We start from the raw sequence: 24288 nt of genomic DNA, 5'->3' as shown, positions 1-24288 counted from the left end.
TTACTTTGAGGTGCATGTCGATTGTTTCAACAACCAATCACACTAATTCAGTGTGGAAGCAAACTCATCCTTAGTGGCTCGTGCAAACAAGGCAACGACTTCTCTCGCAGACGGCCGCCAATCACAAGGAAGAAACCGTTGGTGTGGGTATACCTTGTCGCAGTCTAGTAGTTGTTCAGATTTTTTCGCGAAAATTTCCTGCTCCTAGTTATTGGGCATCAATGTCTGTATTTAATCATTTACTATACTAATTGCAAAAAAAACGATTTCAAATTATTGCAACTATAAAAAGTGACTTAATTTGAACCCGTAAACGGTCATTAACGTTTATTTAATTTAAAAGGAGAGAATATTCTCTACAGTTACAGATGTTATTATAGATGTATAACATTTGATCTTATGACCTTATTTATTTGCATAATTACAAAATATTTTCTGCTAACGTAATGAATGACACTTTTTATAAAATTTTGCTCAAATTTCTCCAAACGTTGACATCTCGACGCTATAGCCTAGATATTATTAAAATACAGCATAATATTGTTAAAATTGAAAGAACAGTTATTATAAAGTTTCTGCACATGTAAAAATTTATAATTTTTTGTGCTAAAATGTAACCTATTTTTTTTTAAATATGTATATTTATATTTTTTTCTTAAACGACTGAAATTAGTCTGTAAGTACGTCCTGTAAAAAAACTTTTACAATATTGAGTTGATTCAAGTTTATTATAATATAATATCAGTGCTTGTTGCGTAAAAAGGGTTAAGTCAAAAATCATTGTTTTGAGAAAATCGCGATTGAAGATTATAAGGTTTCGTGAAGTCAGTTTTTTTTATTTTTAGTTTTATTAACTGCTTTCGAACTTTGGAAACTCATTAATTGTTTTAAAAATAATGTCTCTAATCTCCATTATCAATTTCGCAAACTTGCCTGTGATAATAACTCATTTTTAACCATTTTTGACAAACCCCTTTACGAAACAAGCAGATATTTTAATATAATTAAAAAACTAAAAAAAAATTATATTCACGTGATTCGAACTACGTCCATTGAGAATACTGAGCTTGCGCTCTGCCTCTGGGCTACCGGGTTCGTTTACATGTGTCAAGGAGAATATGTATTACAGCAATTCAATTACAGTTTTGTTAGCTATTTTAAAACATCAGATTACTTTTTTACTATGAATATTTTAGTTTACCAAATGTATCCCAGGGTACTTTGCCCAACACAAAGTTTCATCAAACACACCAATACGTTTCGTACGTACTGCAATGATCTCAAAAGTGACTATACACAAGTTAGTGTGTGTTGCCGCTCGTGGAAACACCTTTTTTTGTTTGTCACATTCCGTTCATCGATATCCGTTCCCCTTTTAACGAAATAAATACTACCAAATGCCGTATACCAACAGATAAGTTGTTTACACATCAACCATTTAAAATCTATTATATATATATATATTAATTATACTAGTTTATCGCAAATATTATGGGTTTAAAGTGTAGTACAAGGCGAACTCTTTCGTTATTTTTAATATTTAGATTAATAAATCAGCTTTTAAAAACCACTTTTTTTTCCTCCGCTTCCGGACAACATATTTTATTAGGGTGGGGGAGGTTTTTATCCTAAATTGTTTCCAATAAATAACTTTACATCAGCAACGTGATTTGCAGCGTTCGTAGAACTTTCTTTAATTAGACATTACACAAATGCTTGGTGTTTCATCACTAATATATTTTTTTAAATAATTTTCAAAAATTGTTTGGTTTGGTTACGTTATTACCTGCATCTGAAGAATATCAGTCAAATTCAGACTCATACTGTATGTATTTACAAACACAACACTAACTGTACTCGGAAAATCCTTTGTTGAAAAATTAACGAAATTTATTTAGACGGAAAAAAATGGATGGTTGTCGTTTATAATAACATTTTCTATTTTTTTAAAAATATAATTGCAACTTCAATAACATAATATGAACAATAAGTATAAATCTTATATGTCTCAAATTGTTGTTCGTATAATTTAGTCCAGGGACCGAATTCTCAGGCACATGTAGTAATATTATTACGTACTTTTTTTTGTATTGAATACTGCTTTTGACTACTAATCCAAATTCAAATTTTCCTTCTCTGAACAGTATTTATTTATGAAGGATGTCAAAGCTAATTTGTGGAATTTTTTCACAACTATGAACTAAAATAACTTTTCTTGCTCGAAATAGTTGAAACCTGCCGACATGAGAACGACATAAATGTTATGAGCGTTATTTTTTAATTTTTAATCGTGTAGATTAAGAGTAAAACATTAGATTTGACTAAGCATAAATAATAATTGTGATAAAGTAACGATGGAAGACCTGACAGATTTCTTGCCAAAAAGAGTAGTTTGAGAATTAAACACAATATTTTTATTTCATATTACTTTTTTCAGGTTTGAGAATACAATTTAAAAATTTTTTTACTATGACACGCGTTAAGATATTGTTAATAAGTATTTAATATTACGGTGGTATTTTAAAACTCATTCTTACCGTATATACTGGTGTAGTGAATTTCACACTCTACCTAAGCCCGAACAATAAGGAAGCATTGACACCTCATCAAAAATCTAAATAGAAAGCTTTTTTTTTAATTTTTGTAATTAAATTAAATTATTTGAAAGTTTTATTTAAAAATTAATAAAATTTTTAAACATAGACTACAGTATATATGCTAAAATACTTTTAAAACAATTACTGCACAAAATGCATTTTTTAATATTGTTTAATTTTTTTTATTTTTGGACTATTTTCAACTACGTTTAGAGAAAATTCACCATTTATACAACTCAACATCACCTGGCCTTCGACGCATGCGGCGATACATCACAAGATCCAACTAGAATGTTAGTTCACCGTTCAGTGATTGATATTTACCCAAGTGGATTGCTGCGTGACACATCACTATAATAAATATGCGGTTATTTATATTGAAAGCTTTTTTCCGATACTGATCACAATTCTTCATTTGCAAATACAATTTGCCACTTACGGTAATTTCATTGGTTCTAAGTTCAGTTTTAAAAAAAAAGGTGCATTGCCAAAAAAAATTAATATTACATATTTGTTACATTTATTCCGTTATTCAATTCTATTTGTGTGTATGTCTTAAGGAAATGAAATAACTATCAATGAAATATGTTCAAGTTTAAAATACTGATGGTCTGTGTATTTAGGCACTTTTTATTTAATATAATCTGTGAAATTATATATTTAACTAATAAATTCATAACAATATTGCCCAAAAAATTTTTGTTCGTCCAGAATCGAATTCGTCAAAGTATTATAGTACAGATTTACAATAAACTCGTCTTTTAACAGCTGATTAGCTTCTGAAGCTGCAGTTGTTGTATATTTTACTTCGAGATCGCACAGTGTATGTGTGCTCCTTCTGCAGCTAAAGATGAGAAGGCTTATGTATATAACGCTTGCCTGTACAAGAAACTTCTGCGCGAAATGAAAATTTTGGATTCAATCTATAGATTGCAGTAAGAAAATCTTGGTTTTCACTGGAATTATATCAAATTTAAGGAAGTAGTAAATATTGATCGGTACTGCGCCTGGTTCCTGGTTGTGGAGCGTGACGTCAAACGCCATCTTGGATTGTGACGTCACTGCGGCTATCTTTGATGACACGACCTTGACCTTCAAATATTTTAAAAATTGCACAAAAAGACACAAAATTCCTCAACGTTTGCAAACATTTGCCAAAAATGACTCAAATTTGTTAAAACTTGCCAATAATTCGCCAAAATCCGCTAACATTTCCACATTTTTTTGGAAAAAGATTCTGCCAAAAAATCTAAAAAAAAATCTTTTATTGGAAATGTATCTATTTCGAGGGAAAAATTCTCGTTTTAAGGAAAATTCTCCCGTTTTAATCCTCAAATATGCCAGAGGCTTGAAAATTCATCTAAGTGGCTTAAATTCCCCTGCGAAAAGCCACACTAAGCTGCTGAAGTCATGACCTTGACACTAAGGATTCCATGGCCGCCATTTTGAATTATGTATCCTTTGAAATTTTTATTACGGCTGCCATCTTGAAAATCCGTATTTATGCTAGGAAAACAGGAAAAAGTTTAAATTTAATAAAAAAAATAATGAACATTTTATTGAAAACAATCCATCATTTTGAAATTGTCACATACGCCATCTTGGAAATTCGTATTATATAGCTAGAAATTCAGGAACAAATTTAACATTCATAAAAAAATATATGAATTAAAGTTTAATTTAAAAAGGCAATTCATGGAGTCCTCGGTTCGAACCTGGTGAGAGTAAAAATAAAAAAAAATGACGGATCCTCACGCTACGGAAGCCACCGGCAGACTGACCTTCCACAACTAATATCAAGGTGTGTGTATAGCTATTTATATATATATATACATATATATATATATATATACACATATATTGCCAGCTAGTATGACAACACATCGGCCATCTTGTGTTCGTATGCTACTACACTACCATATTAGTTTAATTTTTACCCGTTTGAGTGCAGAAATTTTTTTTGCTGGTTGTCCGCCATATTATAGGCCATATTGTAAATTCGTAATAATTAATATAGAAATTAGGGAAAATTTTTAAAAACATCAAAAATTTGGCAATTATTTAATTGATTGATTCGATCCATTACAGTGCTTGATTCGATCCTTGCTCAATAAAAAACAAGTTTATTCTAGGAAAAAATAATATTAATTTCAATAAATATGGTAAAAGTTCGTAAAAGAGGCTTCAATTCCTCTACTACCAGACTCCAGTAAGCCGACGATGTTATATTGACCACCATATTGAAAATTCGTTATAAATAACCTATAAAATCAGGAATAGTTCCACAAATCATCAAAAAATTAATATTAAAAATTATTGACGCAATTTATTCCCGTCCTTAGTCGTTTCAGAGTCAGTGGAAAGAGTAACTAAAACTTAAAATTCTGTTTCACATTACCCTTTGTGGAGTTTATTAACCATTCTCTCTACGAAAAACTACTCTAAAAAAGATACATGTCAAACGAAATAAACACATTGTCGCTATGCCTACCACGGAAGTCTAATTTTTCGATACTTGTTATATCTACCAACCCGGTCGTGTACAATGTTAGGCGTATAAAACAAGAATCTCCGAACTAAGAGGTATTTTTCGATAATACAAAAATAAATTTAAACAGGCCATGTACAATGTCAGGCGTTTAGACCAGACATCTGCAAACAACGAGACCAATCATGCCCTGAGTACAAACTTAAAGATTCACAATCAATGAAAAGGAAACACATATGGAAGCACAGTCAAAAAGGAAGGACATTTGGAAGCACAATCAACGAGAAGACAGCCATATTGGATCCACCATCTTGAAATCGAGTGCCCCGCTCATTAATGTTGCACTTTTCGTTACGAATACCATCTTCGATATGCATTACATCACTGTTGAACTTTTCGTTACGGCCAACACTTTGGATTATAGAACATTGTAATTTTCGTTACGGCGGTCATCTTGAATTCTACAAACCTGTCCGCCATCTTGGATATAGCCTACTGTCACAGCCCTCTTTTCGATTCTGACATCATGTCCGCCATTTTGTTTTCGTCTGCTGGAGGCCGCCAACTTGGATGGTGTCATGGCCGCCATATTGTTTTTTTATCTTCTGTTGGAGACCTCCATCTTGGATACCGACATCTTTTTTCCCGCTGTTTACTCCTATAGAGCGCCAGTATGGCTCTGTCTCATTAGATAAGGTCGATGTTCCATTACCTACCAGATATTTTATGGTCCTTATCGGCATAACAAATTTAAGTTTTTATGCAAGTTTTTATACGAACAAACACAGCTCTGACCTCTAGGTTGGATTACATATGCCTGCAATCGCTTGGCCATCAAGACATTTACCATACAGAGAATTAAATGCATTTACCATACAGATAATTAAATAAGGCATATAAATAATAACACATATATTCGGACTTGCAATTTTTTAATTTGAAGGAACAATAGAATCACCTGTTTGAGACAGAACTGCCATTTTTTTTTTCAGTATTCGTTATCAGGAGCGCTAGAGTCATGTAGTATATACGGCGTTTGCTAGAGAGTGTTGCCACCATCATGTTTTCAATTATTGTTACTGAGAGCACTAGTGTCACTTTTTATGTATCAAGGCGGTGTCTTTGAAATATTTTCCCTCTTATATAAAATAAAAACACAGACACACACAGACTATACTCAGGTGGCTCGAGTTAGACGCCCTGTAGTCGCGGCCGCGCTGGATCTCGCACACTGCGCAGCACCGCTGTCACCACTGCGTCGGAGAAACTCTGCATACCACCGTGTCCAAAAGTGCAAGGACACAAATTCCGTTGAAAAATTGCAAGTGTTCAATTTCTACCTAAGTTAGTCATCAGGTGCAATTTTAATTACATTTTCTACTTATACAAACAAAAAATACGATTATAAACAAACTTAATCAATCATCCTCACATTTAAACTTTACTTATATTTTACAGAAATTCATCAACAAATGTAGTCGACTACTTATTTTTTTTAACGTTATAATTACCGAAGCAAATAAATAACTTGTTTATCCTACAGAATTAAAATTTTCCCCTAAATTATATTTCAATTACCAGGCACCAAAAGCCAGAAAACTTTAAATGTCACGGGGACGTCGCAACTATGTATAAAAAAATAATTATATTATAAAAGTAAGCATATATGTAAAACACCGTTAGGAAAACTAACCAGGAACAATGAAATTTTTTCGTTATAGCTCAGAATAATTACATTTATGAAATTTCGTTGTTAGGCAAAACGAAGCTCGGGGAATCATAGGTAGGTACACTTTATCGTTATCGTTATGAAATATGATTTAAGAGAGAACGCATTTAAACAAATCACTTCTAGGGGAACGAATAAATGCTAAACAAAAAGGTCTAATAAGGAGTAATAGTACATCCATGAATTCTCACAAAATATGTGTTTGTACATAATTTTTATTACTACGGTTACCGCAAAGCATACGTTTCCCATCTCCTGCGGGGATAAAATTACGGTTACAATTGCCCGTGATAAAACGCTGGCAGATAAATTTGTTTTTACGTGGATGATTTATCAGACGAAATAAGGTGGTTTCAACAAAACAACGCAGCTGGGTCGATATAAAGTGTGTTGTGAAACTTTATATTAATTTCGCTGCCAGTATAGCTGTTGCAGTGCTTAAGTACAATACATGTTTTAAAAATGTGAGTATTTTTTAATCCAATAAAGGAATGGGAAAATGATTTATATTTACACAAACATTAAAAAGAGTGTTGATATGTAGATATTATGTCTTAGCAAGTTCCTTTAGAAATGAAAGTAATTGTACAAGAACTGTAAAAGCAAAGTCTCATTACTATTTTAAAAATTTAAACAATCTTATTACTTACTGAATTTTTGTATATATTTTATAAATATTGCAGTTTTAAAAAGGCATTATCATTTGTGCGGTAAAACGTTTTTATATATAATGTTTTGTTACATTTAATACTGCTATTATCCTAACCTTATTTTTTATAGCTATATGCCTGTCATTTTTCATTCCCTATAAACAGATCTACATTTATGTTAGAATTGTAATAAATAATAAAGAATATGAAATCTATTTATTTCAGTTATTGCAAGTGTTATATCATTTGATATTATTATACTCTTAAAATTTATAATTGGGCATACCTATTATATTAAAAAGTCTTCCTTATAACACATTTTAGTATAAACTTGTGTCATTTTTTGTATGTGAAAATGTGTTTTATTATTACTTGCCACTTTCTGAAACTAGGTTCCAAAATCTTGACCGTAAAATTTTAACGCAAGTAGTTCAATTTTTAATTTTTTTTGCACAGCATTTTCATAAATTTCCTAACTGATGTAAGCATTTAAAACAAACTTTTTTATTTTTAAATATTTATTATCTTATTATTAGTTTAAAACCAGGGTTCATACTGTCGAACATCAAGCCGGATAAAGTCCAAAATCGGAACGACGGTCAGCAAAGACAACTTACAATTTATGGAGAAGCGTCATATTGTTTAGTGCTTTCATTTATAATAATGTTATAAATAATGTAGTGTTAACAAATATATCTCATGTCCTTGGGTCCAAGTAAGTTAACTTTTTTTGTAGTTCACAAATGCCAGGAAAACATTTTGCAATACTATTTCCCCTCTGCCCGCCCCAAATTAGCTATACTACTCAGGGGTGAGGAAATATACTTTCTTGTAACTCGCTTTATGCACAAAAATTAATTATTTTTTTATTTGATATAAAATATAGCAACTGGATAAGGAATGATATTTTTGGGTTTGTTTGGGGAGGGAGGAGTAGAAATCCTTATTGGTTGGAAACTCCCTATTAGTTTTGATTAAAAATTACAGTTAAATTAAAATAATTACTGCACTATTTATTTTCTAACTGCATATATTAACTCAAAAGGTTTTCTATAGTTATGTTTTATACTATTACCATGCCACAATAATTACCATAGTTTGGCATCTAACTTAAAACTGTTGTATTAAGTAGGATAATAAGTCTGGCGCAGGCTTGAGGCTGTCGATGTAGATAGTCAATGACCGACCGCCATCTTGGATTTTGACATTACGGCTGCCATCTTGGATGACCCTAACGACCCTAACATCATTGGCCGTTTAGATCCGCCATATTGAATTCCGTCATCTAGGATTCCACCCTTTCGAACTCTGGAACTTTTCGCCATTTAGTTTGGCGACCATCTTGGATCCGCTCCTTTAAATTATGTCATCACCATTGCAATGTTTCTTTACAGCCACCATCTTTAAAATCCATAATTTCCAATCCAGAAAAGTTGGAAAAATTTTCAAAATTTATAAAAAACATTTATATAATAAAATTTTATTTTGAAAATATCCGCCATTTTTAAATTATGAGATCACAACTACCATTTTTAATAACCGTATTTTTAATTATAGACAATTGGGGGGGGGGGGGGAAATTAATTTTAATAAAACATGCTTTTTCATCATAAGGTCCTCGGTTCGAAAGCGACGAGGCCAAAAAAATGACGATGGATTCTTCCTCCACGAAAGCCACCGGCAGAATGACATTCTACCTTTAATTCCGAGGCAGATATTACATCAGCCAGTGTGACTTCGTGCTAGCTGTCTTGGATCTGCTATTTTCTTTTCGCCTGCTAGAACATACTGCCACCAAGGTAGTTTAATGTTTGCGTGCTAGAGTGCAGTAGTAGTATTTGTCAACAGTAAGTAAACTCTCGCGCTATCTACCATCTAGTTGACCATATTGACTACCATTTTAAAAATTTGTAATTATTAAGCTAGAAATTAAAAAAAAATATCCTAAAAATCATAATCAATATTTTAATGATAATTTTTTTTTAACTCAAACGATTCCCATCATTGGTTCGATCCTTGATCAATATGAAATCATAATTTCAGGTAAAAATATTAATTAATTTTCATAAACATTGAGGTGACAGGTTCGAAAAAACCACAAAATTACAAATAAAATACAGAGCCTATATATAAAAAATTTCTAAAAGTACAAAAACAAGCAAATTATTATCGTTTCTCGAATCCTGCATCGGCTATCCACGAATTAGAGTGAGGAGGGAAGCCCCGGCACTTGACATAGGATCGTCCATTTGTTCGTTTGAGAATATTCTCCACCAATTACGTATCGGGATACTTCGTAGGCTGAATCTCTTTGGCATGGAAGCCATCACGAATAGGCTTGTGGTCCAAATCTGTGAGGTAGAAGGTCCTAAGCTCCGATTCGCGAAAGTCAGTCACCGGGGTTTTTAGGGACTCCAATTTACAGTGGAACCGTTCTCGAAGACGCCTTTCTGCTTGGAGATCCGTAAAATGTCACTGATATTACCTTTTTTTTATTTCGTGGATTATTCTTCTTTGTGTTGGAAAACACTGTTCAAAGGAGGTGATCATCATTTACGTTTTTTGGGCTTCATTTTTGTGGCAGAACGCACCGTGGATTTAATTCGCCTACTAGTTTTCGCTAGATATCCAGCCACTTGTAATTTACGTTAGCCATGAACTGTCACCACATCTTGGTCCTCAAAGTTCTGTTAAATATTTCAACAAGGGAGGATTTTACACTACCTAATGTGGAGTTGTGTTTGATGACCAACTTCTTCATCGAAGCCTCAGAAGCTGCATTGTACAATTATTTGTCGAGATCCATTTGCAGTTGCGACGGTACATGTCCCATCACGCAAAATGTGTGTAATGACCTTGGTTATGTCGGTTGTATTTTTCGATTTCACAGGTTTAGCCCAAGCGAAATTTCTATACACTTCAATGACTTGTCATCATGTACTTGAAACCTTTATTCAATCGAAAATAGGGTATCATCTCAACAAGGTCCACCTGGAATAAATCATCAAGTCAACGCACTGCGACTTTGCGAGGAAGGTATTTCTGTTTTGCAGGAGCATGAACTTTGCGAGCGATTTCGGTTTGACTCATTGTACCTATGTAGCCAGCTTCTATTAAATTTAAATTTTGGATCGTTCTAAGTTCTGACCACTTTCTAGCTTTTTAAAACTTTCAATATGTGCTGCCAGTTTACTGAATAGATTGGTGAAAATGTCGAATTTTTCATGATCTTCGTTTTTATATATGATGTCACTTTCCGAAACGTTATCGCGAGAAAGCGCGTTAGTTAGTTCTAGCAGTTTTTTGTACTCTTGCAAATCCTTATGGAACTAGGCTTTATATTCCCTACGAAACGGATATTAGTACAGACCTGGAGTCCCGTATGTTTTGCACATTTCTCCTTCTATATAATATTTCCTGGTAAAAAAAACAACTTCTTTAGCACGGAGGAACAACTTATTATGTTTTCGTACACTTCATAGGTCGTGTCTTTATACCAACTTGTGACAGATTTCAGGTATGGCTGGACCATTGCATTAACTTGGTATCCATGTTTTCGTAGTTTTTTCTTGTGCATAGACTCGGTACACGTAAAGTCCTCTTTTTTAGAGCTGTTTCATATTTCTTCTTTTTTGTAGTTGGAATCTCGTCATAAACTTGTGTCCTCGTTGGATAAATTGTAGTAGCATTAAAGTACTTGGAGTATTTGGAGCATTGGAGCACTCGGAGAAATTGTTCACTTGGAGCATTGGAGCTGTTGGAGCAATCAGAGCATTGGAGAATTTGGAGCACTTTGAGCACTTGGAGCAGTTGTAGTAATGTAGCATTGGAGTATTGGAGCATTTGGAGCGCTTGAAGCAATTTGAGCAGTTGGAGCACATGGTACAGCTGTAGCTGTTGGAACAATTGGAGTTGTTAGAGCAGTTGGAAAAATCTGAGCACTTGTAACATTTGTAGCATTGGAATACTTGGAGCATTGGACAAATTAGGGCTATTGGAGCACGTTCGTCCTTTACGTTTGTTGTGCTTTGTCAAGATTGTAGTCACGTCATTATTGGCCTCGAGGTTCGTAGACATATGGTGTATACGTTTGACAACTTACAGTACTTTTTTTGAAATGTATGCTAAGTATCGAAAATACGGCATCTTGGCTACTGACTATGGGCACCTAACTACCAACTGGATGTGGCTGGCTACCTACTGGATGTGTTTGACCATTAGCTGGTCATGTTAACCTTATTAAGCGGCTGGTCGGATCTGGTCATCTAACTGTATATAACTGGTTGCTAACTGGACGTGCATTTTTAATCGGCTGTCATTGCCCTAAAAAAAACATGCAACAGACTTCCTTTGCCTTCTAAAAAGACTGTAAGAATCGACAAATGCTAGTGATTTGTTTGTTTTTGTGTTTGTAGAAATTCTGTAAGATTTTATTTTTGTCTTTTTTTGTGTTAAACTGAAGTGATTTTTAAATTAATCACTATTTTTGGAATCAAGTAAAAATTCAACCAAGGACAGAAATCGAGTTAATCAATGAATTAAATTGAGTGATTTTTTTACGAATTTTGTAATTTTATTGAATTTGTAATTAAATAATTACAAATTTCCAAGATGTTGGTTAAGGTGGCTTCATCGGCTTACTGAAGGATGGCATATGAGGAATGTTTTGCCGCTTTTGGGATTTTGAACATGTTTTAATGAATTTGTGTTTTGTTTTTTTTACCTAGAATACTAATTTGGCCCGTGCAATGATCGAACGGAGGAAGGAAATCGATTTAATCAATCAATATATTAAAGAGAATTGTTTTATGAATTTTGTAATTTTTCCTGAATTTCTAGTTAAATAATTACAGATTTTCAAGATGGTGGCCAAGATTATCGACAAAAATGTGGATACCACAGTTATAATTACTTTTTCACTCTAGCGGGTAATAATTAAACTAATATAGCAGCAGCCCACTCTGGCACACAACATGTGTGCTAAATGACACTGGCACTCCTAGTAGCGAGTACTGAAAACATTATGGTGGCAGTGCCCTCGAGCAGACGATGTGTATACTACGTGTCACTATCGCTCCTGGTAGCAAATACTTAAAATAAAGATGTCTATCTCCAGCAGACGAAAACAAGATGGCGGCTATGATGTCATAATCAATATTGCGGCCTTCAGGAGAAAAAACATAACTGTGGCTCTGATGTTATAATCCAAGCTGGTGTCCCCTAGCAGGCGAAAACAAGATGGCTGACGTGAAATCTTACTAGCTGCCGTTATATATTACTTGATATTAATGGTGAGATGTCAGTCTGCTGTTAAATACCGTGGAGGAAGAATCCATCGCTATTTTTTCTCTTACCGGATGCAACTGAGAACTCAGGGCTCTATGGTGTACAGTAAGTGCTTTTTTAATAAAAAATTAATTTAAATCTAATTTAATGTTTTTATGATTTTTAATTTTTTTTTTTGCCAATTTCATAAAAATACAGTTTTTCAAGGTGAAGGCTATAAATATAAGAGCAGTTTTAGAGAGTGGGGCATTAGATTCCAAGAGAAAACAGAATGAAGGAAAGTTCTAGAAATCAATATAGCGGAATCCAGGGCAGCGGATCCAAAATGGTCACTGGCTCAAATTCTAAGTCATACAAGATGGCCGTCGTGACATCATATTCCAAGATGGCGTTTGGCTCCTAGCTCTTCACTCCGACTCCAGTTTTAGTACATACTAAATTAATTACTATCCAGCTTTATTTTCTATAAAGATGTTATTTATTCAGTGACTGAAAAAACTTTCCTGAAAATTGACAAATACATTTCATAATTCTGTGTTTGTTATTCATGCTTAGTTTCTTACCGATGAATCTGGTAGACTCCAAAGCATGACAATTTTTTTAACCCAACTCACCCATTTTACATCCCTTAGTAGTAGAAACTTGCAAAGTGGTAAAATATTATTTTTTTGTTATTTTATTTTACTTATCTTATTAATGTTGTAATTAATTAGTTTTGGGGCTGGTATTTTTTTAATAAGTCATATTTTACTTTCTTTTCACCAATTTAAAGAACGAATTTCGATAAATGAAAAAAAAAATACCGGAATAAACTACTCTTCTTGCACATTGTTCTTCCTTAGTCTTCTTACCGCTAGTTTTAATAGATTCGGCAAGTGATAAACCTTTTTACACCTCTTTGGGGGGAATTTTGCAAACTGGTGTAATTGTGACTGGTATTAATAACCTATATTTATCTCATGCTTGGTAAGATTCGGCGATATAATTATATAGCTTAAAACCATATTTAACCCTTTTTCACCCCAAAAGTAGAATTTCGCAAATTGGTAGCATTTTGGTGGGTAGATTTATTATGCTCATTTTGGAAACAATACCTTATTTTCACTTGATCTCATTGGGATATACAGAATGTATCAAAATTCATGTTACAACGCTTGAGGGTAGAAAGCTCTTATTATTTGCAACCTCTTTTGCCAATAAACATGTTGCCGGAACGCGTAGTTAAGCCCCTGTAGCCCCAGAAGGAGTCAGTGTAGGCAACCCGTTGTAGAGTGTTATGTTGTGGATGTGCGGGCGTTCGAGTAGAGAAATAACCTTTTTAATCGTGGCACAGATTTTAATTTCACTCTGAATTCAATCACAGCTTCGGCTTTGTTTCACAACATTGAAATTGTTGCATACGTTTTAACAACGTGACAGCCTAAAGCAACGGCTCAAAAACACGCCCACCTTGAGCGACACAGAGGTGGCAACGGCAAATCATGTTTTCACGAATACGCTGGAGCATGTGTGGAGTCGACCTTATGATTTCGAACGCTTCAATGATTCGCTGTGTAAGCTCTTCTACCGTTTCTACTGGCGTAGCGTAGATAAGCCCTTTTACGTAACCCCACAGAAAGAAATCTAACGGGGTTAGGTCCGGTGACCTTGGCGGCATGCGACAGGGCCCGCTCGTCCAATCCATCGGTTTGGAAATGTTTATTTTAAATACTCTCGCACTTTCAGGGAAAAATGAGGTGGTGCCTCGTCATGTTGGTACCACATCACACGTCGTAAATGCAGTGGAACCTCTTCAAAAAGACCTGGTAGTTCGTTCTGAAGGAAGTGGAGGTATCCGGCGCCGGTAAGTCGTGGCGGAAGAAAAAAGGCCCGATGAGTACGCCGTCAACAATACCGGCCCACACGTTAACTGAAAAACGTTCCTGGCGAGCTGTAACACACATTGCATGCGGATTTACATCATTTCAAACATGACTGTTGTGCGAATTGAGAATAGCGTCTTGAGTGAACTTGGCTTCATCGCTTAATAAAACCGCTAACTCGGGGTTCCTCAATACTCTTCGAATGTACCAACAAGAAAAGGTCATGCGAAGAGGATAGTCCGCCGGACCCATGTGTTGCACTTTTTGAAGGTGGTACGGGTACAAGAGTTGCTCATGAAGAACTCGCCAAACAGCCATTTTGTCAGCATCCATATCGGAACCTTCTGCCCTTGTGCTTGTATCCGGACTCTCCTAAAATCTCTGAAGTACATCTTCTTCAAAACTGGGAGTACGAACCCTGCGTGGAGCACCAGCATTTGGTCTTGTGACGGCACATATACCAGTTTCACGCATTCGATGAGTAAGTCTTGCAAACATGGTGTGAGCTGGAATCCTACGACCCGGATATCGTTCTTCGTACAGACGACGGCCGGCTCGTCCATTTTGTCTAGCTTTCCCGTAAACAAGCAGCATGTCCGTGTACTCACTAAACGTGTACTCCATTGAGCTCCACTAAAACGTCACCCTATTCAGAACCACAGCGAAAGAAATGACACCATGAGTTTGCTTGTACGACAGAACAGTCAACGACAGACCGCCAGTGATATCAAAACACACTGCGACACTGCGATGTCACGCTGCGCAGAGCTATGGCACGGCACTAACGGAAAATAAAAAAGAGGTGAGGGCGCCACCAACGGCAGTAAAAAGGGGCGGGGGTCAGCATTCGACATCGTACAGCCCTCTCGAGCGCTGCCCGGCGTCGTAAACACGTAATTCACCATAGCATCGTCTGTCTCGCACAAAACCCAATAGGTTGCCTACGCTGACTCTTTCTGGGGCTACAGGGGCTTAACTACGCTTTTCCGGCAACATGTTTATTGGCATAAATGGTTACAAATAATAAGAGCTTTCTACCCTCAAGCGTTGTAACATGAATTTTGGTACATCCTGTATAATTATTTTTAGCCCTTTTTTCTCTTCTTAGGGGTTTCAGTTCGCAAAATGGTAAAATGGTGGATTATAGAGTAAGTATGTATGTTTATTATTGGTTTTAAAATGATCAATTTGACAGATTAGATATATAATTTAGACCCAATTGTGATTTATCGAAGCATTATCAGTTATAAGTAAGTAAAAAATTTTGTTATAAAACTAAATTTTGTGTTTTTTTAAACCTTTTTTCCCTTATGTTTAAGCGGCATCTACAATTTTCGAATTTTACGTATTTTAGTCGATTGGAAGTGCGTTTAGTCCTGTATAATATAACTACAGTAAAAAAACACAAAACATATTTTCCACTATATATTATATATAAACTGACAAATTGAGGGGGAGGGAGGAGTTAAGTGCAAACGCCCTCGCGAGCGAAAGCGAGTTTCTATTATAACACCTATTTTTTTCACTATTTTTTCACTCCTTTAGAGTTGGAATTTTCATAATTTTGTAGCATTTGTTTTTACCCAGGACAAGAGCAAGATGTTAGTAAAATATTGTCTAATTACATGCAGTATTAAAGAAGTGATTGAGAACTAAACAATGAGAACTAAACATTTAAACGTTCAAATATCCTTACATCCTATTTTCCACATGTATACATTAGTAGGCAAAATATTTAGCATACTAAGCTTTATACATTAAAAGCAAAAGGCAATCCAACAAAAAGAGAAACATTCACCAGTGAAAGTATTTCCGACTAAAAAGATGACTAGAAAAATGTTTTGAATTTTATGTAAGTTAGATTTAATTTTTTTCTGAAAACTTATGTTTGTTTCAGGAAAAGTTTTCAAACCATCTCGATGAAGAAGACTGTGGAAAGGAACACACAATTTTTGCTAGTTTTGATTCTAACATTACATTCAGCCGTCCAAAGTAAAATGTCAGAGATCGAAGAGAAGATAAAACCGGTGAATTTAGATATTTCTACAGCATCAACGATAGTTTTAAACCACATTTTAGGGAATACTGTCAGATTTATTCAAATCACAACAAACAATCTATCGTCGCGTACCACGGACAAGATAGTTATAGACATTCACAAGCATTCTGCTTACCCCATTCACATTAACACTCAAAATATGCCCAAAAAATTTAAAAAATTTGAAAACGAAACTGTCCATGGTAAGAAAGCATATGTTATCATTTCGGACGACGCTGAAGCTGAATTCTTCATAGAATCTGCGGTAGGTTTTTCAGAGTCCAGACATTGGGATTGCCAAGACTACTTTTTTCTCGTACTTGCCAATAAATTTCGAGGATCTACCGAGAGTATCGAAGATATACCACGGATTTTTTGGATAAAACTGGAAGTTTTAAAAACCTTCTTACTTTTCAGTTATGAACAAGACGTGTTACCTTCTGGTTCGGCCACTGCTGATGTTCAAATCCTACGCTTCAACCCATTTATAGATGGAGGTGTATTCACAAGAAAGTCTCTAGACTCGACATGCACGCATGAATCTTTATGTGATGAAACAATGTACGATACCAAAGGTTACCCAATAGGAGTGAAAGTCCCGGATTTGCCTCCGTACGTCTACAGCTACATTTCGGACAGCGGAGACGTCGCGCACGGGGGCTTATTCTACGACGCGCTCCAGATCGCAACGACCCCATACAACTTCACGATCGTCACAGGAACCGAAGGAAGGAACTCAGTTCAACTGGGCCGATGGTCCATGCCGGACGCGCCCGGGGAAACTTTCGACATATTTCTGTACGCGGACATCTTGTTCGACGCGGGGCAGTTGGAGAAATCGACGTATCCCATTTTCAGCAGTCCGATCGTGTTCGTGGTCCCGGCGGCGGAGACGCTCCCCCGCTGGATGAACGCAGTCCTGCCGTTCACCTGGTACACGTGGGCCTCGTGCTTGTCCTTTGTGTCTTTGGCGATTGTGCTGTCCACGATCAAACACGCGCTCTTCGATCGCAGCCGGTACCCGCAGCTCGGCAGTCTGGAGATGTACCGCACTCTGCTGTTGGGGTCGATACACCAGACTCCCCGGCAGAGCTCTCTACGGCTGTTCCTGACGTTCATCATAATATTCAACATCGTGTTCAGCAACGCGTACAGCGGCTCTTTCCTCAGCTACATGATGGTGCCCCAGTACGAAAACGAAATCGACCGGATGAAGGATCTTTTCGGAAGGGACATACAGATTGCTCTTCCCGGAGGCCAAAACGACGACGTCAAGTTTGACGTCGAGGGATTCGTGGACGTTTTCGACAACCAGTTCTCGGATAGTTTTTGGTCAAGTATTGTGCTGGTCGATACAGCTGATGAGGCAATTGGTATGGTCAGAAACTTCAGAAACTTCAGCACCATCGCAGAGGCAAATCTGGCAAAATACTACGCCTCGCGCTCAGAAAACTTTAGAGATAATCACCCACTTCTTCACGTCATGAATGAATACATAATACGCTTTCTTTTCGTTCTCCCGACACGACAGAACTTTCCATTCCTAAACGAAATAAGTTCACAGTTTCTAACAATGCAAGAAAGTGGAATAATTGGTAAGTTCATTAAAAATTTCTTGTCTGGAATAGAATCTGAAAATAAAAAATCCATCCAAGCTAAAAGTTTTATGCAACTTGAATTGAAACATCTGGAGTACTTTTTTAATATTTTTGTGTTTGGAACACTTGTAAGCATTTTGATGTTTTTTGCAGAAATTACTTACGACATCACCAGGCAGAAAATGTGGCATGTCCTAAGACTTCGTTTGAGAGACGAACAGTAATGTAATAAGAACCGGCAGGTAGTACAAAACAGAAAATAAAACATAAATTGGGTCTAATCTCTCTGATGATTACCTCTTTACCAGCGTGCCCGAGTAAATTTTCTTTCTTGTGTCACCGCTGATGTGAAGGGCCTCTCCCCCCCTCCTGCCATGGGTGTGTTGGCTCCTCAGGAGCTCGTACTGTGCACGGCTGTGGCCACTGGCGGACCTAGGCAGCAAAGCGTTCTCCACGCCATCATACTCACCATCATCACCAGCCGCCACCACTCAACTATCATCCACAAACAGCAAGGCAAAGTAGCCACGCCCTATCACAGGCACAAAAAAAAAACCCATCGAAATCGCCGAAAAGGTGACATCCAACCAAGGTTAGTAGAAGAGGTGGTTGCCTCAGACGGGCGCGCATCTTTCTGCGCAGGCAGCGAAGTGACGTCACGTGCAGCACACCGCCTCGACCTTGCTCCCGTCCCGTCCCCCAGTCAAGACGCGCGCGCTTTCACAACTTTATCTTTCCGTCCCGACAAAACTGGACACACTGTCGTAGAGGCGAGCTCATGACACGCGTACTTCTAGTTTCATCTTTATGTGCACGACGAATTCAGCTACTTTATGTGTACCTCGCGTGTGTGTTTAGAGTTTTATTTCCTAGCTTGATAAACGTCAACTTGTGCAGTGCTCTGCGTTTGAACGAATATTTTTTAAAATTAATGCAGGTTCAATACTAGTTTGCTGTGTGGTAAAATGCCCGGGACTGGGTGTGCTATAGCTGAATGTAAAAATCGTCGTGAAAAAAACAAAAAAACGTCATATATCACAGATTTCCAAAAATTGTGTTCAGAAGCCAATGTGTGCAACGCTGCAAACGACAAGATAAATTCAATCCTGATACTTCTTATGTTTGTTCAGATCATTTTATGGTCGAGGACTATGAAAGAGATCTACAGGCTGAACTGTTAAAAACTGAACCGAAGAAAGTTTTGAAGAAATCTGCTGTACCATCTCAAAATTTGTTGTCTAAGGATCATATTCACCGGGAGGATACAAATTCTGTAGAACGTAATTCTCGGTACAATTCAAGACAAAACAAAAAAAAATTGCAACAGAGCTGATAAAAGAACCGCAAGAAATAAGTGTAATTGAATCAAGCAGCCTCAGTGCTAGAAAAAAGGTTGAAAATAAAGAAGAAAATCTGAAAAAAAAAAATGAAATTCTGAAACATAAAATATTACTTTTAGAAACTAAACTTCTCTCAGACGCCAAAAATATTAAAACATTAAAGAAACAAATAATAACCTGAAGAGAAAAAATGTAATAGATTCTAAAGAATCAAAAAAAATGTTTCCAAGTGCTGTCGTCGTTGTTTACAAAAAATCAAATGGGGTTGCTTCTTGGAATAAGGAAACATGTGAGGTGGACTAATGAAGAAATATCTTTGGCGTTTACATTAAGGTACCTAAGCAAACGTTGCTATCTTTTTCTGAAGAAAAAAATTAATATCCCTTTGCCAGGTATATCCACGCTTCAGAGGTGAACATCATCTTTGGAAATGCGTGAGGGCCTACTTCAGCACATGTTTCAGTATCTTGAAGTTGCCGGATCAAAACTGATTGATAAAGAACGCATAGCAGTCCTGCAATTTGACGGAGTTAAAGTAAACAGAACTCTGGAATACGATGTGAAAAAAGATGAAGTTGTCGGACCTTTTTCATACATGCAAGTTGTAATGGCTCGAGGCTTGTTTTCTAAATGGAAGCAGTCACTTTACATAAATTTTGACACAAAAATGACAAAAGATATTTTTCTGTCAATAATTGATAAGCTTCGTGGTGCAAGCCATAGTAAGTGATCTTGGGGGAGGAAATGTAGGCCTTTGGAAGGAAATAAGAATTAGTACAGACAAGACATTTTTTAACCACCCTAGTGCAGAAACCGAGAAAATTTATGTGTTTGCTGATCCGCCACATCTTTTGAAACTCATCAGGAATTGGTTTTTAGATACAGGGTTCAATTTACCTGTTAACATACACATTAATAAAGGACCATTCGAAGCCCTTATAAATGCGAAGAATCCTCAGATCTCAAAATATGCCACAAACTAACAAAGACACATATATCGGTGGAAAAAACGCAGTGGCAGAATGTAAGGAAAGCAAGTGAATTATTGTCGCGAACCACTGTTATCGCTTTGAAAACTAAACTGCCCTGAATTGACAAGAATGTTGCACAAGCAACTGCAGACTTTATTCTCCTGTGTGACCAATGGTTTGACACCATGTACTGTTATATACCCCATAATATTGTCGAACCATCCCGAAAAGCATACGGCCAAAAATAAACTGCTCAAGACGAAATTTTAAACAAAATTATTGAAACAATAAGTAAATGGCGTTGCTGCGGAAATAAAACTATGCAACTTTTCCAGAAAGGTGTCATTGTGTCTACGAAATCATTACAGCTTCTTTACAGAGATCTAAAACTGACACATGGTATTAGTTAGGATATTGACCCATCGTCTTAATCAGAACATTATTGAAAATTTGTTTTCGCAGATTCGCACCTGTGGAGGATTAAACTATCATCCCACGCCTTTAGACGCATTATACCGCCTGAGGATGATAATTTTAAGGGAAAAAACCAGGGTGTGCTACGGACAAACACAAATACGACTGCTGCTTCAGATGACACGGAATTTGTGGTAAGCAAAGTGCTTAAACTTAGCGGTCTTTTTGATTCAGTAAGTGAAACTAAAAAATCAAAAACAAATTTTCTTAAAGAAGAATGCAAGCTTGAAGGAAACGTTACTGCGGATGATATCATTACAACACAAACATAATTTAAATTTTCTACTGATTTAGAAGAAAATGCTTTTGAATACCTTTGTGGTTGGGTGGCAAAATAAACTCAAATCAGAGTTCTCCTACTTAGAAAGTAGCAATGAGACGAATACTCTAGGACCAACTGCATCATCGTGGGTCAAACATATGTCTTATGGGGGATTGTGTATACCGTCTGAACTATGGTTAAGTCAAGCAAAACAGCTTGAGTGTGAATTCCAAAATTATCATTGTAAAGAACTTCTAAAAGGCCCAGGCGTCGTGACGAAATTGGTGGATAAGATTGCTCCTTCCTTAAATAATATTCCAAAGAAAATTATCAGAGCCTTTGTTCTTCAAAGAACATTCATAAGGATGAAGTGTCTTTCAGAAGAATCCCGAAAATCTACCAAGAGAACTTCTGGTGCCATGTCAGACGACGGGAGGAAAAAAATTAAAAAATACAAAAAAAATTGTTACATGAAGTACTTAGGCATTTAAGACCTGAATTTGTATGCTGCATTAAATAGCTGACTTCTAAAGTGACATTCGGAATATTTTATTAGGTATAGTTTTGATCAAAAAGACAGAATTTATATTTATATGGTGCATATCAACTAAACAATTTTTCAATTTTTTTTTTAATTTACACGTGTGTTAAAGCAATCTCTCAAAAACTTAATGCTGAATGTTTTTTTTTTAATTTTTATTTTTTAATTTCTAAGAGTAAAGAAATAATCCGACATCGGAAACTACAGACGATCAATGAGCAAACCAAATATGCAACGGTTGCAATGTTTGGTGAGTACCGAGATATTTTATTGTTTCCACATATGCTTGTTTTTTGTGTATTTATTGCAAGGTACTCACAATCATCAGTGATGTGAAATGGATTTTTATGTACATAATAATTTTTGTGCTCATCATATGAATGGAATCTTTGTTTTCCGCGTGTTAACTTAGCCTACTTTTTTACGATTTGGGGGGGGGGGGGAATAATATTTATAATAATGGCAGCCATATCAGTATTAGACCGAGTATAAATGTAATGGAACAATTATGGAAGGGTCGTTGTAATAGTGTTAACCACGTGTTCGATCTATCAGTTTATTTTAAGAGACCACTCCAGTGTTTCAGGGGCACTACGCAACCCGTGTTAACTTCATAAGATTCAATGCTATTTTTATTTTGCTTATAACTAATTAACTAATATAGATTTCGAAATTATGCTTGCTTGATATGTAAGACAACGATGCTCTTATGAAAGCCCCTTTTTTCAAAAACGTGCATAAATTATGGTTTTATACTGATCTTTACTGATATGCATAAGTGTATTGTCTAGGTTTGAACCATAATTTATGCACGTTTTTGAATAAAGGTGCTTTGATAAGAGTGTCGTTCTCTTACAGATCAAGCAAGCATCATTTCGAAATCTATATTAGTTAACAAGTTATAAGCAAAATGAAAATAGCATTGAATCTTATGAGGTTAACGCGGGTTGCGTAGTGCCCCTGAAACACTGGAGTGGCCTCTTGAGACGCGGCACTTGTTGCAGTGGCCGGACGCGGCGGACAGATAACGGGCAGGCGGGCAGCTGCGGGACTGCTAGTGACGTCACCCACCCTCGGCCGGCTGGCTACACAGCCGAGGCAACCTCCCTCTACCAACCTTGACATCCGACCACAAGCCAAGAGGTAATGGGCGGCATTCGACGGTGTGGAACTCTTCGCGAGCTGAGCTCCTGGTTCGATGCCACCGACAGGCGTTGATGACGGTGTCACTGACTGTGCTGTCCGCATCAGCAGCTGATCTGCACCGATGTCGCCTCCGTAAACCACCTCACTGGCGCTGAGCGGCCACATGGGCAGCCCCGGTTCGCGCGTCACGTCGCTGTGAGTGCAAAGGTTGTTCTCGGCATCAGGCGGCATCAGGGGGCATCAGGGGGCACCAGGGACGGTTTTAAAAAAGAGGCCGGTGTCGGGTGTGGAGAGGGAAGATATCTTTCTGTAAGGGCGTGATCATTGAATGTGTGGATGTAAGTAAGCGTTGTATTATTTGTAGCAGTCATAGCAACTGAAAGTTGCAGAACTGTATAAATTGTTCCGAGGAAAGCAGGAGTTACCAGGTTCCGGCTGCCACCTTTAACCTTTGACTCTGCTGCCTGACCTAGAACTCTCCTGCTCTATCATTATACTAATACCATAGTCATTGGTATGTTTTTAATTTTTTTTAATATTTTCCCCCAATATTCAAAAATATGTATTTTCATCTAAGCTCATTTATGCGCGATGTATATCATGTATACAAAAATATATATATAATTTTTTTTAATAAATATAATTTTAATAGAATATTGGATAGAAATGTCTAAGAGATATTAAATTTAATTTTAAATAACAAATTATTATCGCCAATGTTCATACACATGTTTATATTGTTGTGTCTAAAATATTTAAAAGTTCAAAACTTTGTATTAATTTAATATAATTTTGTATAATATTTGTCAAAACTAAATCATTTCCTAAACTACATGTATATATTTATATAACATGCTCAATGTTTACGTGTACATAAATTTAAAAAAAATTACTATCTTGCATACATATTGTAGAACCTGTACTTTTTATAACACTCTTGTACGACTCCTATTCTGTAAAATTTGAGTACCAGGAATAATTACCGTTTGTACCCAATCTAGGTTATATGTTCTTGAAGGTTTTCACTACACAGACAAAATAATAATTAAATTATTTTTTTTTTAAAATCCACGTTTTCAAAAACGACTAAAAAGTATAAAGAAATACATACTCCTAACTCCTTTACGGATTGTCCTAAAAATTTGTGATCGTGAATTTTTAATAGCTATGAAATATTTGTAAGATTTAAAAATACATAATTAACGTTGCTTGCATGCAATTGTAAGGATTATAGAGTGTAGCTGTCGTTGAGAAAAATCACACAACAGTTTTATATCATTTGCAGTGCAATAAAATTGTTTGTGAC

The 24288-nt window shown here is 36.1% G+C and overlaps 1 long non-coding RNA gene across 1 annotated transcript in view; it reads left to right on the top strand.

Annotated features, from left to right (window-relative positions):
- LOC134539828 (uncharacterized) overlaps nt 1-24288 on the top strand; it is a 42265-nt gene that overhangs the window by 2285 nt on the left and 15692 nt on the right. The window contains exon 2 of the long non-coding RNA XR_010076353.1: nt 22841-23177. This is a non-coding gene — a long non-coding RNA (uncharacterized LOC134539828). The remainder of the gene's footprint in view (nt 1-22840; nt 23178-24288) is intronic.

The sequence above is a fragment of the Bacillus rossius genome, chromosome 16 (genome assembly GCF_032445375.1).
Source record: "Bacillus rossius redtenbacheri isolate Brsri chromosome 16, Brsri_v3, whole genome shotgun sequence".
Lineage (NCBI taxonomy): Eukaryota > Metazoa > Arthropoda > Insecta > Phasmatodea > Bacillidae > Bacillus > Bacillus rossius.
This window is presented reverse-complemented; position numbering and strand designations above follow the sequence as displayed.